The sequence below is a fragment of the Equus przewalskii genome, chromosome 14 (assembly GCF_037783145.1).
Source record: "Equus przewalskii isolate Varuska chromosome 14, EquPr2, whole genome shotgun sequence".
In the NCBI taxonomy this organism is placed as follows: Eukaryota; Metazoa; Chordata; class Mammalia; order Perissodactyla; family Equidae; genus Equus; species Equus przewalskii.
This window is the reverse complement of record NC_091844.1, coordinates 89,195,020-89,211,634: the sequence shown is the minus strand read 5'-3', so window position 1 is coordinate 89,211,634 and position 16,615 is coordinate 89,195,020. Positions and strand designations below refer to the sequence as shown.

General features: G+C 41.9%; 1 protein-coding gene across 50 annotated transcripts in view; it reads right to left on the bottom strand.

Moving 5' to 3' along the window:
* Window positions 1–16,615, bottom strand: part of MYT1L (myelin transcription factor 1 like) — a 448,087-nt gene that overhangs the window by 396,752 nt on the left and 34,720 nt on the right. For all 50 annotated transcript variants that reach the window (XM_070571805.1, XM_070571813.1, XM_070571850.1 and 47 more), the window contains exon 2: window positions 9,035–9,128. The gene's annotated coding sequence lies outside the window, so the exon portion shown is untranslated. The remainder of the gene's footprint in view (window positions 1–9,034; window positions 9,129–16,615) is intronic.

Sequence of the window (16,615 nt, the reverse complement as noted above, 5' to 3'; positions counted from 1 at the left end):
AATTTTCTTCCAAAAGTTTTTGGAGAATCAGGGAATGGGACATTCTTAATCACTCTTATAATGTGAAAACTCCTGGGTTCCATTTTCAGTAGCACCAAATTGTGAGCATTTATGTTCTAGAAGATTTGAGCTTGACTTTCTTCTAAAGTAATTTCTGAGACTAAGTAAGTAATCTGAGAAAGGCAGTCTAGCATGATTAAAATATATTTTTAAAGTAAACAGTAAAGATTAACACTGGCTATAAAATTACCACATACGATGTCTTTAATAGCATCACTTGAAAAGATAAATGTGAGCCCCCCATGCAGTCAGCGCCTGGGCAGACTCAGCCGGAGCCCTCAGCTGGGTCTGGGGTCATTCCGTCAGACCCCTAGGCCTCCAGGGGTCTACTCCATGCTGTGAGAGGCTGCAACGAGCAAAGCCCATTGTAGCACAACGAGACAAGTTCCATATTGTACCTGGGATCTGAAACAGTGCCGTGAAAGGACAATGGGACAGCACGTGCTCTGGTACAGGGCTGATGATGGTGTTTGGGGAGCATTAGAGGGTGCAGTCACTGTGAGCAGATATTTGAGCTGGGCCATGAAAGATGACTGGGATTCCACTGGGTAGACATGTTTGGAAAGCAAATTTAAAGATGATGTTATAATAAAAACATGCATGTGTGTGTATGTGTATGTGTGTATGTGGTGAGTGTGCATGTGTGTGTCTATGTGTGGATTCGTGTCTGTGTGTAAGTGTGTAGATGTGTGCAAGTGTGTGTGTGGTATATGAATGTGTATCTACGCATAGGTGTGGTGTATGTATGTGTGTGCATGTGTGTGGTACATGTGTAAGTGTATGTGCATGTTAATACAGCAGAGAGGACAAGGTGAACTCCATGTTTGGGAATATCAGGTAGATGGGGCCACATTGTACAGGAGTTCCATCTGAAAGTGTTGGTTGAACCTAAACAGAATAATGTTAATTTCTTTCAGCTCCATTCTGCATTCTGTGGCTTCAGCACTGTGGGCTGCCTCTGGTCACAGGGTGCTGATTTCCTATCTGTGTGATGCTTGAGCATCAGTACCCCCACCTAGACACACTGGTCCTGCTATCTGGATGAGAACAACCAAGCTGGCAGGGGGTCAGTGGTTTCCCTGAGGCCACAGAGCCACTAGGCATGGGCTCAAACACGCAGATCAGAGTGCTTCCTGCCTCACTAAGGTGGCATCATGGAAACACAAATGCTGTTCTGAGAGGTCTTCTCCATGCTGCCAGTGTGAGCCAGGACCCTTTCCTCTTTGTTTCATTTGAACCATGAGCACTCTCCACTCACACACTTAATGTCCCTTCTTGGTTCCTATAAGATAAATTCCAAACATTGAGCATGGGAGCATGTCCTTCACACCCTCATCTCAGCCTTTCCACATTTCTCTTCTGCACAAAATTAGCATGTTCTCCACAACATCATGCCTCGCTCCTCATGTTCCCTAGTAAAGACAAAGCTCTTACCATAAAGCTCTGCCTAGAAAAACCCTACATCCTGTTCAGTACCATTCTCGAAGGACGCCTCTCCCCATCCTTTCTCCCACTGATCTCGCCTCGCTACTAGACAACTTACATCCCCACTGTGGTTTCTGCTCTCTCAGGCTGTGTTTCACTCATTTGTGTGTTAGTTTGTGGAATGTGCTTGCTCAAGGACCTGTGCCTGGGGTCCCACACACAGCAGTGTCCCACCCATAGGAAGTGCTCAGGTCTATGTGTGCAAGTGAGACAAAATGTTTCATGCTTCCTTTAAAAATAATGAACATTTCTACTCATTAAGGTTTGTCTATAATTGATCATTGTGCCAGTAAGCCATGTAGAATATGATCTAAAGCAGTGCCCACACTGCCACATCCACACAGTGCCTTCACATGTGACTCTCAGAGGCAGACCCCACAGACACGAGGTGGTTGCCTTTCACCTCTGGTCAAATCCACCATGGACCGGGAGACCTGAGAACTACCTAATGCACCAACACTATGGTTGGGTTGAGACACAGGTTTCTGCCAAGCCTCAGCTTTCTCTATTCTGAGCTTTCTCTATTTCTCCTATCAGAATTATTTAACTTATCAGGATACTGATCAGGAAGTTTTTTGAACTTTATAAATTAATTAATTTTAAAAGTCTATTTGCAACTACACAGGAAGATGACTTCACAAACTGAGGGTGGGAGACAGAAGGACAAGAGGGAGTCAAGGAGAAGACGTCAAGCATGTTTCTGTTGTTTGCTAATTTCTACTTCCCCTTGGTCACCTTGACATCTTCCTGTCCCGGGTGCCCCTAATGCTGGGAGTTTCTCATGCAATGATAGTCTGAGTAGCGAGCCATAGCAAAGAGTTCGGAAAAACAAAATTTAATATTATCATTCATTCATTTTAGACTGACAGTTCATTGAATCTCATCTTCTCTACAGATGTATACAAAGAACGCTATTTCCATTTCATACTTTGCTTTTTTTTCCCCCTCTTCTTCATAGGCCTTCCCTCCGTATCAGATGCCAAAGCTGTGTCATCCACACCCTTCTAAGAAGCCCTCCCAGTTCTGCCCATCAAAACGAGCATCCCCTCCTTCTGAGCTCTCTCAGCACTTGTTTATGGCTGCTTATGGTTCTACACTATCTCTGTTTGCCTTTATCTCACCTGCTAAGTCCTCATTCACTTTCCTGAATGCTTGGTCTTTGCTTATCTTTTCATCCCTCCTCACCTGGCATAGTGATTTGAACAAAGCAGTTGCTCAAAGATAAACTTTGTGGAAACCACTCTTGTCATCTTTTACTAATTGAAATGATGACGGACTCCCACAGGCCGTACAGGTAACCCCAAATCGGAGGGAAAGGAAAAGAACAGAGCACATGCAGAGAGAAGATGGCGAGAATGGAGACAATAATGAGCATCCACTGTCATATGTACTTTCAGATTTCTAAAACCTTTACTTGTTTATCAACGAAAGTGGATTCTTTAGAAAACACAGTTGTCCAAATTCTCAGTACTGATTTCTTTCTTAGAAGAGCTATGAGTTAGGATTTAAATAATGTGGAAAAGAAGCATTGTAGGATTAATTATGCAACTGCAAAGCTACTACCTCTCAAGTGTCTTGTAAGGGCAGAATGTAAGTGGCTATTCAACAGCTACATTTGTAGAAAAAATACAGGTATTTACTCTTGCAACAGACAAAAAAAAAAAAAAAGAAAAAGCAATTAAACACCCAAGATACAGCCAGTAGGGCGGCTAATCTGTCCGATCTATCAAGCTATTCTGATTTGAAAGAAAAAAAAATCATAATACGTTCTTAGCAAATTTCAAAAGCCCATTTTTTAAATCATTTCTTTAAATACCTTTACAAATATATTCAATGTTACAAGTCACAGAAAAGTCACTAATTATCGTCAATTCTACTTTTGATTTTAAAATAGAAAAGATAGCTATTAATTTCAAAATGCTTTTTATATATAAAATTAAGGGTTTTTTTCTACACGGCAATTGCCAATATAAGAAATTCCAAGGGGAAAATCAACACCAAAGTTCCACCTCGGTAAGAGTTCATGATAGACACCCTATGCAAGGACTGCTATGGATGTGGCACACATGGGTGGTACATGTAGCACATACATGTAACATGTTACATGTAACAACTCATGCCATCTCCACAATGATCCTATGAGGTTCAGATTATTATTAGCCATGTTTTGCAGATGAGGAAACTGAGGCACAGGAGGAAATTTACCCTCTGTTTCCAAGGTAGGAAGTTGGATTCACTTCCCACCAGCCTGGTGCTAGAGGATGCCTCTTCAATTACTATATTATGCAACTTCCTGTTCAATGAAACACTTTAACATGGAAAACTTTAAACAAATACAAAGTAAGCAGAAGAGTATACTAAACCCTATTTACTCATCAATCAGTTACACCGATGTCGTTTGGCCAATATCATTTCATTTATGCCTCCATCCAATAACCATTTCTACATTATTTTAAAGGAAATTCCAAAAATCATACAATTTTATCTAGAAATATTTCAGTATGCATATCTAAAATATAAGAACTTTATTTTGTAAACACAGTCAGGATCTTATTACATACCCCCAAAATTAGCAATAATTCCTTCATATGATGCAGTTGATATTTTAAATAATTTATATAGTTGAGGCTTTAAATTCTAATGTATGAGGTCCCAACCTTTAATCAGATGAAATACGTTTTTTTTCTGGCTGTATTTTAATACCTGTGTCTCATGTAAAGAGAAACAAATAAGGATGGTGGAGGAAATTTAAGGGATAAAATGTCAGCCTGAGCCAGAGAGCCAGGTCATGTAGAAGGAAGGGCACACATCACCAAGGACCATACCAACAGCTCTCCTATTCTTATTCTAGTCTTCTCATCACCTATCTCCTTGGCCAGCTCTTGCCCTCCATGACTCCTCCTTGCCCAGCTTTGGGAAGCACAGGGCTGTGCCGGCCATCCATCAGAGCCTTCTCTGAGTTCCCTCCCCTAAACCCCTGCATCATTGTGACTTTTGTGTCAGAAGAAGGAAGCAGTTCTGGACCATCTCAGCTGTCATCTTTGACCCCAGCTACTTAAAAATGATTGTTAATATAAAAGAAGATTATCCACTGAGTGGACCTTTGTTTTCAGGCCCCTCTAGTTATTTAATATTTCTTAATATCTTGAGAGTTGTGACACAGTAGGACCCTCTTTGGGTTTCAGGTCTGGGCAGAGATGACAAAACTCCTTTTGTCCTATGGTTTGAGATGTTATAAAGGCTAATAGTATTTACTTCCCCATATTTCAGGGCTCCTTCTGAAAGGGACCACAGTCTAAAGTGTGGAGGAAAGTAATGCTTTCTTACATATCAATGGTCATATATTGTCATGATTGAGCCACTCAACATAAAAGAAGCAGAAGGAGAGAGAGAGAAATGGAGGGGAGAGGAGAAAGAAGGGAAGAAGGAAGGAAGGAAAAAATGAAGGGAGGGAGGAAAAAAGAAGTAAGGAAGGAAGAGAGGAAGGGAAGAAGAGTGAGAGGGAGGGAGGGAGGAAGGAAGGAAGGAAGGAAATGAGACTATTCTTCAAACTTCCACAAGCACCTTGCTCCACGGCCAGGTTCAATTACACCACATGGTTGTTGGCTGGTTAGTTTCCAAGGGAGTGAAAGCCTCCATTGTATTTCCCTTTTGTCCATTCATGTTTATGAGAATTTTTTATTTATATTCTCAAATAGGCTGACACTGGACACTGATATTTACTTTTACTTACTCCTAAGCAGAGAGTAAACTTATTCTGAAGAGTAAGTAGAAAGTTACTTTAACAGGCTGTAATTACATGATTTACCTTTTAAAGAAGCAGAGACATGCATGTAGCATAAAGTCAAGGATGAGGATAAGAGTTAAATGAAACAAAAGTCTTGATGTGGTAAAATTACACAGAATTTGAAAGAGACCAGGTATAAGAAGTAGTAAAAAATCATTATCAGAAAGAAAACTTAAAAACTAAGACAATATCCATGAACTAAAATAGAATGCATTAAATTTTCTAAGAAGTTTCTCTTCATACAAGGAGGATTTCAAGCATATAGTATTCATGCCAACATGATACAAAATTTGGTCATTTTAGTGAAACAAGCATCATTGGTTAAACATCATTTTCACATCTGGATTGTATAGCTCACAAGGTTTATGGATTGCTATGTTTCTGTGGTCATTGTCAGTTTTATATTTTTGCATATCAAAGTTGGCTTGTTTGTAGGCGGTTATCTCTGAGATGACCAAGTGATGGAGAGCTACCTGGAGTTTAGAGATGGGAGTAGTGAAGTCTCTCACTGCCACCCACAGGGCAGTGCAGGGCTGGGGAGCTCAGGCTCAGGGCTTCAGCCCAGGCTCTGCCTCTTAGATTGGGCCTCTTGTGTTGTCCAAAGCCCAGGCCCATAAGCGGGGGAAGTGGTTGGAGTCCCTGCGGAGATCACTGTGTCCTTCCTCTTATAGATGAAGTAACCCAGCCCTATGGAAGTTGAACGGCTTGTCAAAAGTGGAGGATGTGGGACAGATACCCAGGTGCTCCCACTTTGCTTTCAGGTTCACCTTTTACACCAAATCACACAGCATGGTGAGGACTCTTAAGGCACAAGTACTAATAGTTTGCGGCAAGTGCCTTTTGTTCCCTTTTTAACCAAATCTTTGGTAATCTGTATGAAGGTGGGGGGGTCATCTCTGTCCTCATGGTCAACTGCAGGAATCTCTCCAACTAGCTCAGGAGTACGGTCAAGAATTGAGATAGAAATTCATTGCTTTATAGAAATTTAGCAGGCTTAGTGTAATAACAGTTCAATTACCTTGAATAGGGCAAGTTACTTAACTTGTATATTTAGGAAAATATGATAACTACCATCAAATATTTGACATACTGCCCTACGAAATAGCAATTAGCCCTTAGCACCTAGAACTGTTCCTGACCGTAAGATGAATAAATACATATCCCTGGAATTGGATTGAATTGAATTGAACTCATTCTATATCTCTCCAGAGGCTAAAATTAGGAACAACAGTTACATAATATAAAATGGCAATTTCACCTCAAGAATATTACAAATAATATTCCAACATTAACACAATCCAACAATGCTATGGGCTGCCTTGCTGGGTAGTAGGGCTATCCATTCCCAGAAATATCCAAGAAGAGCATTAAAAAACTCCTCTTTAGGGGTTGGTGAGGGTCGAGAGTGCACACAATCCTCTGCAGTCCACTGTAATGAGCACGATACAATCCATCTCCGAAGGTTATGGATCTTGAAATACTCAGGGTTAGGCATTAAGAATAATCATGGTGACTGTATTAAATGGCTAATAGTGAGATTATATTTTTTAAAGGAAATTTGTTTAGTGTTTTCCATAATATCTATCTGGGGACCCAGTGTAAGTGTGGTTTCTAATACTAAAAGGCGAATCCTCAAAAACGTGGGCCATGTCCTGTTTATTTACATATCACAACGTGATAGGTAGCTGAATGGCTTACACACAGCAGGTACTTCATATGCTGAATTAATCTAGAGAATGAAAGTGCAAGATTTGGAATTGAGTTCTTGGGAACTCAGAAAATATTCTGAAATACAATTTTAGCCTTTTAAACCTCATACTATCAGATTACCTTTTATTAAAATCAAATTCATAAGATTTGTATATGGAATGGCAGACCATTGAAACACTGGATGGCTCGCTATGTTTAGAATCGCAGAGGGTGTGCAGTCACATGACAAGACAAGAATGGAGGCGCCCTTTGAAAGTGTTAGCCCTCTTAAAAGCCTTGGAATGTACATATCCTTTGATTTAGCTGTTGTACTACAAATCTATCTTAAGGAAATAATTAACAGTGTAAAAAGGTTTAGGTAAAAGATTTAAAACTTTTTTTATAAAGCAAAATTTTAAAAAGCCAACTGATAAAATTATAATAGAGGATTGGTTAGATATATTTTAATGTGGCTATATTTTAGGAATGTATTTATTGATATAGAAAGATATGTATGATATATAAAGTAAAAAAGGAGTGAAGAACCAAAGGTCCAGGATAATCCATTTTAAGCTAAAATTACATGTGCAAATAAAACTATTACAAAGAATTTTAAACCAACATATCAATGATAGTTATTAAATCCTGGCATTTTCAGTGTCTTAACTTTTGAATTATATATTTATGCATTCTAACATTCTAACTTTTCTACAATGGGCATATACTAATTATGTAAAGAAAATCACAGTTAAGAAATCTCTCTGTCTGGCAGTTCAATATTAGTGGGAATGACAACATTCAGAGGACACGTTCCTGATGATGTTTCCACCAAAAGATGAGGGAGAATAAAGAGTGTTCTGAAAAATGTATAATTTTTGAATAATTAAAATTTAATTGCTTAGTAAATAGAGAATATCAGGTCCCGCTGTTTGGTCCATTTCTCACACTCTTGATGAGGATTAAATTTGTTTTATTTGAGTATTAAGAGTAGCATTTCTCAGTCCCGCCCCCTCGTCAGTAGAGGAGAAAGCAGAGGTCCAGGGACGCCAAGCGTGTTCTCCACGCTCACAGGAGGGGGACAGAGGTCTGCAACACACTCTGGTCAAGGTGCTGTTACTCGGCAACAGAGTTGAAAATCAATGAAATTACATCTCAAGGTAGATTTTAAAAGGAATACAAACAACTGCTTAGGAGGTAACACCCTAAAAGAAGGAAATGTGTCAAAACAAGGCTGCAGTTCTGGGTGAATTCTTTGAAATCGGTGTGACCTGGGCACGTCCCTCAGCCCTGCTCTCCTCCTGCCTACAAAGAGGGGGCAATGTTTCCTATAAGGGTACAGTGAGGATTGAAAAGGTGATGAGTCAGGAGTTACCCAGTGTGGCCTGGCACAAAGTGGGCGCATGACACCTGCTGAGCGTTATTAACAGTTTGTCTCTCCATGTATAAATCAATAGTAAAGAGGAACAACAGATTTCAAAAAATTCACTTTTGCCCCTCTACGCTCTGAGTCTGTCACATGCTGCACGGGAAAGACAAAGGGAATACCAGAATGTACAGGTTTTACCCCAGAGGCTCACTCAGAACTCTCTGCTGAAAGAATCTGCGTGAAAGTAGTCTGAAATCTATAGGGCACCATATAAATATCAGGAATGAAAAAGGAAGAAATTAAAAACACCATGTAGAAACATAAATATGCTTTTTGGTTAACGCCCTGGGCTTGATTTGGCTTGTTTCTGAAATATTTAGATTATGTACAATGCTCTCATCAGTGTAAAGATATGAGAAGTTATAGTTGCTGCATTGGTTTAACACATGCACACTTAATCAATTACACGATAGAGTAACATGGAGCATCTAATATCAAGAACATTAAGAAATACTGACGTAAAGAATGCTTTTTTTCAATTGGCCTAATTCAACATCAAGCATCATCATGTCCCAAGTTCTGCTTGTTCTCAGGAAACATTTTTACAGTCTTGTTAAAAGTGCAAGGCGCCATTCGTATAAACATACCACACTCTGTGACTCTTCAAACGTCAACATGGACTGGACGCACGTCCAGGCGGCAGCTGCATGCACCTCGGCCTTTGCCTCCGCGTGAGCTTCTCTGCAAGTAAGAGAGGACAGGAGAAGCGGTGAGTGGAACTGAGTGTCCCCTGACTTAATAGGAATGGACGGTTTCCCTAGGGGTGAGATGTTCTCCTTAAGTCAATGGAGGCTGCGCTCACACCCCTTGGCATGCACTGCATCTCAGCTGGGGAGCAGTCCTGGAGCTACACACCCCTACAGGACCTCCTTAAAGGTGTAGTGCCCTTGAGATGGAAGTCTGTAGAACAAGGTCAGGTGTGTGAAACTTGAGTCAGTCCCTAGGTCTCTGGCCTCCCTACAAAGACTACTAATAAAGGGAGATGAGTCAGAGATGAGCTCAAATGCCCAAGACACTGCCTGCTTGTCAGGTAGTAATCACTGTCATCAATAGAAGGTTCTGGACTGCAGTGTGCACTCTGAAATCAAACACAGTCATATGCCACATCACATCATTTTGGTCAACAACAGACCTCATATACAACAGTGGTCCCATAGGATTAGCACCATAGAGCAGGGGTGTGTCATAGGCTGTACCGTCTCGGTTAGTGTAAGTACACTCTACGATATTTCAACAACAAAGACATCGCTTAATGACACATTTCTCAGAAGGTATCCCTGTGGTTAAGCAACACATGGATGTACAGCAGTGCATGTAGGATCAAATAAAGATCTCAAGATCAGATGGCTTACCTAAGGCCATATCAGGACTAATCCTACAATGAAAATAATAGATTAAAAAAAAGTAAAGAAAGATGGGAAGAGGGAGGAATGAATTTTCTGATATTTCCTATTTTCTAGGTTTACATATAGGACTTGGTGACTGAAGAAAAGGAAAAGAATTCCTTTGGAACATTAATTCAACTTTTTCTGAACCACCAACCATATTCATTCCAATTTTAGCAGTTCTGTGGGAGGAAAAATGAAACATGAAATTCTACGCTTTCAACTTTGCATATATTCTTTCCTTCTACCTGGAATGCCCTGCCTCTCTGGGTCTTCACAAGCCTGCCCAGAGTCACACTTTCTATTTTGTGTAACGATAGTGAGAAGAGTAAGACTCTTCATGCTAAGAACAGCACAGACAACAACAGCTAGCATTACTGAATATCTGACTAAGAGGAGCCAGACTCGATATGAAACACTGTGGGCCCATTACCTCGCTTAATCCTCAAAGACGGAAATATTGTTCTCATTTTACATTGGCTCAAGATGTTAAGTAACTCGCTGACCACACAGCTAGGACTCAAGACCAGCTCTTTCTGACTCTAGAGTTCTTTGTACATCTCCAGGCTGCCTTTCAATTTCTCAGACACTCCAACACTTTAATCCTGAGTCTTCATTTAAAAAAAAAAAATGCATTTAGTCCTTGTGAACATGCTTTGGTTCACATGCAGAAACATTATTTTCTGCAGATAGAACCAATGACTCTTCCAGGACAATATCATCATTATTAAAATGTGGAGACCATTCCAGAACATTCAACATCAAATGAAATATACATACACTATTAAAAGAAGTAATGCAGATCTCAAGTTTCTGATGATTTCTAATAAACAGGAAAAGTAAAACAAAGAACCCATTAGAAGATACTTAAGAGAATTTCAGTCCTTGGGATCTTACTTTATAACTGAAAATGACAGTAAATCTCGTTTCTACTTGGGTTAGAGTATGCTTGCCTATTGTAAGTCAGAAATAAACACTCTAATGGTTTTAAATGGTCCCAAATGGTCCCCTGCACTTGGGCAGAGCAGGCGAGGCCATCTGTAGTGAATGTGACACCAACACAGCAAACTGAAGTGCATGTGTACTGGCCCAGGGAGCCATGGCAGCACACACGCAGGCCTTAATTTGTCTCCGCCATCTGAATGGTTGTCTGCAGAACTGGAGGAGGGGCCATAAAATGGGAGGGAAGGAGCTGGTCAGTGGAACAGACTTGGCATCAGAAACAACTTTGCTGAGTTTTAGTTTCCATTCCACTTAGAAAGAAAATTTTATGGCAAATGAATAGAGTTAATGCTCCTGTAATCACGTAAGAAACACAGATGTAGATGTGTGCACACACGCATATGCACTTATTTCACCTAAAATTGACATCGTTTTGATTTGCTTTTAGTCAATTATTTTTCTTTTTAAAAAAATCAGTAAGTCTAAAGAAGTGACATGATTTTAGGTTTACCAAAACAGAGTTGGATTTTCAAATGTTGAAAAAAATTGACTAGACTCTAACTTGGTCCATTGTCTTTTACACTTTCTGTTAAGTCCTGCATAACCAGCATCCGGCTGTAATACAAGATACTGAGCTTAGGATCTGTACAGATGCTCAGAACTGAGTGATTTAAAGAACCATTAACTAGTATGGGGCAGTCCTGATTTTTTTAAGTCTATCTAAAAATATAAATAGTCTACTTACTATGGATGGAACAATGACAGAATTTCAAAAGCTCAGGGTGACTTTCTCATTTGTAAAGTGAAGATAATGGATTAGATAATTTTTTAAGATCCCTTCTGACTCTTACAATTAAGCTTTGGTTATCAGTAAGCTAGGGAACTTGGTCTTTAAATTTATGTAAATATTCTAGTTAATTAATAATTATTTCATACTATCTTTTAAAAACATAAAATCATAGCTATTTCTGCATCTATATCACCTCTTTTAAACAGAGGAGAAGCAATGAGCTTTCCATGGAGATAATAACAGCAGTGCAACTAAAACTTTAATGAATCAGGCTAACTCCATAATTCCATTTCAACTTTGGAATATAACATACTGGAGATTTAAGTGGAGCCATATCATAACTCAAGGTTCGACTTCAAGAACTTGCTGGCAGTTACATCGTTATTTGGTCCCTTCGATAGCCTTCTCAAAACAGAAGTCGGACATCTCATTAGATGTATCATTGGGTCTCGTCTTAGGTTTTTCTTAAAATTGATAGCTTCTCAACTCAAAGTTCGTTAATAATAAAAGTTATTTTTTCTATGATAATTACACATAAAAACTTTCAACCCTTTTATATGAGCTATCGGCTCATTCTTTTGCTTTTCTGCTTCTGTGGCTCTTGATGAGAGAGGAAGGTCGAAATTCCCTGTCCCCCAAGGGAGCCCATGGTGATGGGGACACTTGTTTGGGCAGAAGAATCCTCTAGTGACAACAGAGTGAGACTGAACACATAAAGGGTGACTGTCCCTGAGCCCTGAGAAAACCCTGACAGGTGCCATTGCTTGGCTAATTAGGGCTTCCTATCTTATGTTGGCAGATAGGTTGAAGTATTTTTGCATATTAGCCTAAAAGTTTGTTTCTTTATGTACTTCAGTTTTTTTTCTGGCTTATACTATTTCCCCCCACACTTCAAGTATGGTAGTAGTATAGAGGTTTATACTCTTAATTTAAAAAAATGTCCTATTTGCTTATTATGATTTTTTCAGGCCAGATTAGTTTCATTTAGTGAGCTAGTTTCCATATACACCTTACTGTCAAGTTGGGCTGTGAGAAGTAAATGCAAAAGTATCTTCAAATACATTGCCATGCAGCAACAGCTTGTAGCAACAGTAATAAAACATCCTAACAACCAACTAATTGCTGTGTTACCTTGAAGAGCCATCTTCTATAAGATAGCATAGGAGGGTCTCTGTGCCCCTGCCTGATGCTGTGCAACGCAAATCTGACTCTCTTTAGTACTGCCAATGGAACGAAAGCAGGGTAAATGCAATAGAGTCGAAAATCCTTTCCTAATGGGGTGAGTACATGACTGATATTTTAAAGCATTTCATATCTGAGAAATTATGTGACTTTCTTAGTACAGTCTGAGGAGACAAAAATATAAGATTTAGATGTAGATCCAATTAATTGCCTACAGAGTCAGTAATCCCCAAACCCCAAGCTCACCTGCGTCACGGCATAAACACAGCCTCACTCTAACTCCAGTGCCCACAGGGTCCCAGGAGGTGGGTCCCAGGAGGTGGGGGAAAGGAGAAGGGAGAGAGTGCAGTGAAAGGAAATTTGCTCCCTGGGGAAGACCTCCCCAAGTCAGGTCTAGGATCCCCAGTGGGAGTCAGGGTATTTATGTTCTGACATTGGCTTGGCAACCCACCATCACAACATCCCACCTGAGTATCATGATGTCAGCCACATAATCACAAATTACAGTACACGTATAAAAAGGCAGCAGAGGAAAAGTCAGAATTTCTAGGCTTAAGTCCTAGCTCCTCTGCTCACTCTGGAATCCCTTTCTTGGACGCATTTTCCTCAGCAGTAAAACAAGAACCTTCCACAACTTATCTTCACACCATATTCTCTACCTCTGAGTTCCCCCAGGTCACATCAACCCCTGACTGAACAAATGTTCATACGTGCCCAGGAGGGAGGAGAGCACGGCAGAGTCCAGCAGGAAAGGTCTGGAGCCCTGGCTTCTACTTCATCTGCTTTCATTTTAAAAAAAGGGTTCTTCACTAATGAAAGTTTGAAAGCCATTGGACCAGACGAGCTCTAACTCTTCTGTTTGAAGACGAGGTGCTATGTGCCTTGTTACACTGGTATAAAGGCAAGAACAAGTTACTCTGATTCAGTCTGCGTGAGTCAAGAACCTACATTTTAAGCAGCACAAAGAAAATAACAAACAAAGGAAATCATTCAAACTTAATTACTTACAATATGTGCATACCAATTGGGAGGCTATTTAAGGAGCCACAACGTCAAAATTCTATTAGTGGTCCGTGCACCCTGTCCACACAAGTCCGCTCTGTTTCCCCCATGCTCATTTTCTGACAGGGGGGGAAAGCAGCAGAGTGCTCAGCCCCGGCTGCACATGAGAAGCACCTGGGGAGTTTCACAGCACACTGACATCCACCTGCATCGACCGTGACTGAATTGGTCTGAGGTGAAGCCCAGGCATCAGAGTTTTTTTAAAAGCTCCCCAGGTGATCCTAAGGTGCAGCCAGGGTTGAGAAACACTGACTCAAAAGAAAGCCTTAAAATCTAGCTAAAGAATCCCAGGTTTGAAGCTGTGTTCTGCCACTTCTTCACAGTGTGAACTTCACAATTCAACCAGCTCCTCCATTAGTGAAACAGGAAAGAGGAAATAATAAGGACGCCTGTCCCACTCACCTCGTAGGGCTATTGCAAAAATCAATTCGTAAATACAAGGAACAGGCCCGGAGGAAAATACAGCTCTGTGTAGATCCTACTTTTACTCAAGGAAGACTCAGAGAAGTAAAACCCAAAACCATGGACGAGGCGCAGAAGCAGCATGAAAAGTGAGAATGACCGAAAAATCAGAAAATAGGGTCATATTCTTGAGTTTTAGCTACAAAGCCACAGTATGGCTTTTCTATCTCTTGACTATGAAACCAGTGATTTGTGATTTGAGCTTAAATCCCTTTATGATATAAGACGAAAGTGTCCTGGACTCAGGACAATGGGATATATAAGCCTGAGATTTTACGTGTCGGCGCTGAAGCCGGAAGTCCTTTAAGCCCGTGATTTTAGCAGATTTAATCCAGTAGGCATTTACTCCCTGCAAAGAATTGAAACAGGTGACTCTCCGGCATGACACTGAGCCAAGAGGGAGACTCCAGGGCCTTGTCCCAAACAAGCTCACCTCCCAGGGGGGAATGCAACAACAAAGGGTGACATGTTAGCTAATGGAGCAAGAAGAGGAAGCTGTCCTATTGAGACCAAGGCAGGTGGGCTGAGGGCTCTGAGGCTCAGTGCCCTGTCTGTGTGTGGTGACAACAGTCCACGCATGCTGTGAGGCGGGGCCGTTTTTGGAGGGCCCACTGTGATGTGACAAATGCTGGGTTGCACTCTTGACCCTGACCTGTAAGTCACCCTTAAAGTAGATGATTCTGTATGCCCAGATTTGGGAAGGACCCTAACATCATGGTCCCTTGGTACAATTAATAAGTTTCAATATTTCTATAGTGTGCTAGCTTTTACTGGGGTATCTCTTGAAACTTAAAAATGTATGACTCTAAGAGTGCCACAGGAAGCCCTGAAACACTGAAAATGCACAGGAGGGGCGGCCTCTGGCCCAGGGCAGCTTCTCAGAGTCCCAGGGAGTGCACAGGGCAGTGAGCCGCAGGGAGAGTGCTCAGGGCGTCGCCTTGCTGTGGGCTGACACCGGGCTGTGGCTGCAGGGTTCTCTGCTCCCCTGAGATGAGGAGCAGGAGGAAGGAGACTCAGCAAAGGCGGGCAGAGGAGCAGCGCGTCCTGTCCCATCCTGGGCGGGCTCGGGGAGGCGCCCCCGCCTCAGGCGCGCTGTGGGGCTGCCCTGGCTCAGGAAGGGCAGCCTGGTCTTTCCTGGAGCTGAATTTGGATCCCGCTCATCTGGGTGTGGGGCTTTTCTCAGGTGGGGCCTGCCACCTCCGTGGTATGGGATAGTGAAACAATCCTATTCTCAAATGTCCTATGGAAAAATAAATCTAAAATTAGAGAAAATCTTACAGTGTTCACAAAAGCCTTAGGTTTGGCTATAGAAGGAACGTTGGGGGAAATTCCTCAGTTAAATTTTCTTTGCTATATTTAATTTTCTTGTTTATGTCTGGACCGTGTATTGCCCTCACAGCCATGACACGACATGTGGGAGAGGACACTGAAAATCCCAGAGACGGCCAGCTCTGCAGGGGTCAGGCTGAGCCATCCTCCAGAGCCTGGGGGGTGGGGGGGGTGCCGTGTGGGCGCTCAGCATGCCCCCTGACCAGACAGGTGGACACACAGCTGGACGTGAACCACCCAGAGCCCCTGGTGGTCCTAGCCTCGGGTACCACACGCAACCCTGTGCTCAAGTCATGTGAACAGCAAAGCTTATGTTTGCTATTCCGAAAAGTTACATGGACTTCAGCATTCCCGCATCACAAGAAAGTCTGCCTTCACTGACTCAGACGTATTGGATAAATAGTGCCTGACCAACTAGTGTCCCTGACTAGTGCTTCTTACTGTACCCCCAAATCTGTAAGCATAACAGTCAAGAAGAAATTTGGGAGCAGGAGCGCAAGAGAGAAGATGGGGAACAAAGGTGTGAAAGTTAGCGAGAGACTAGCAAACAGGGCATATTCTTTTCGCTGAAACATATGCTACAAAAGAACATTTTCCTCTCTCCTGCATATTCCTGTTTCATTTGCAAATCCTGCTCTCAGAGGAGCTCTGAAGTCTCCAGAGGCAAGATCAAGGAAGTGGAGGCGATGGCTCCTCCGGAGCAGCCGGCCCAGAGGCGGTGGGGGCAGGGAGCGCAGCCCCCATCGCAGCCGGAGCAGATGCCAGGGCCTGTGTGGGGTTCACTCAGGGTCGCGGGGCTCATCCCCTCCCAGTCCGGGGGCTGCGAGCCAGAATAAGGACAAGGACAACGATGAGGAGCAGAAGTAAAACGCCAGTTTGTTTGTAGGGGCTGCCTGCCAAGCTCGTAAGGGAAAAAGGAAAGTTGAAGATTTCAGAGCTGAATCCCCAGAGCCCAGGAATGACCGAAATGAGGAAATTTCATTCCCCCACACTGACTGCATTCCTTGTGAAGAGCT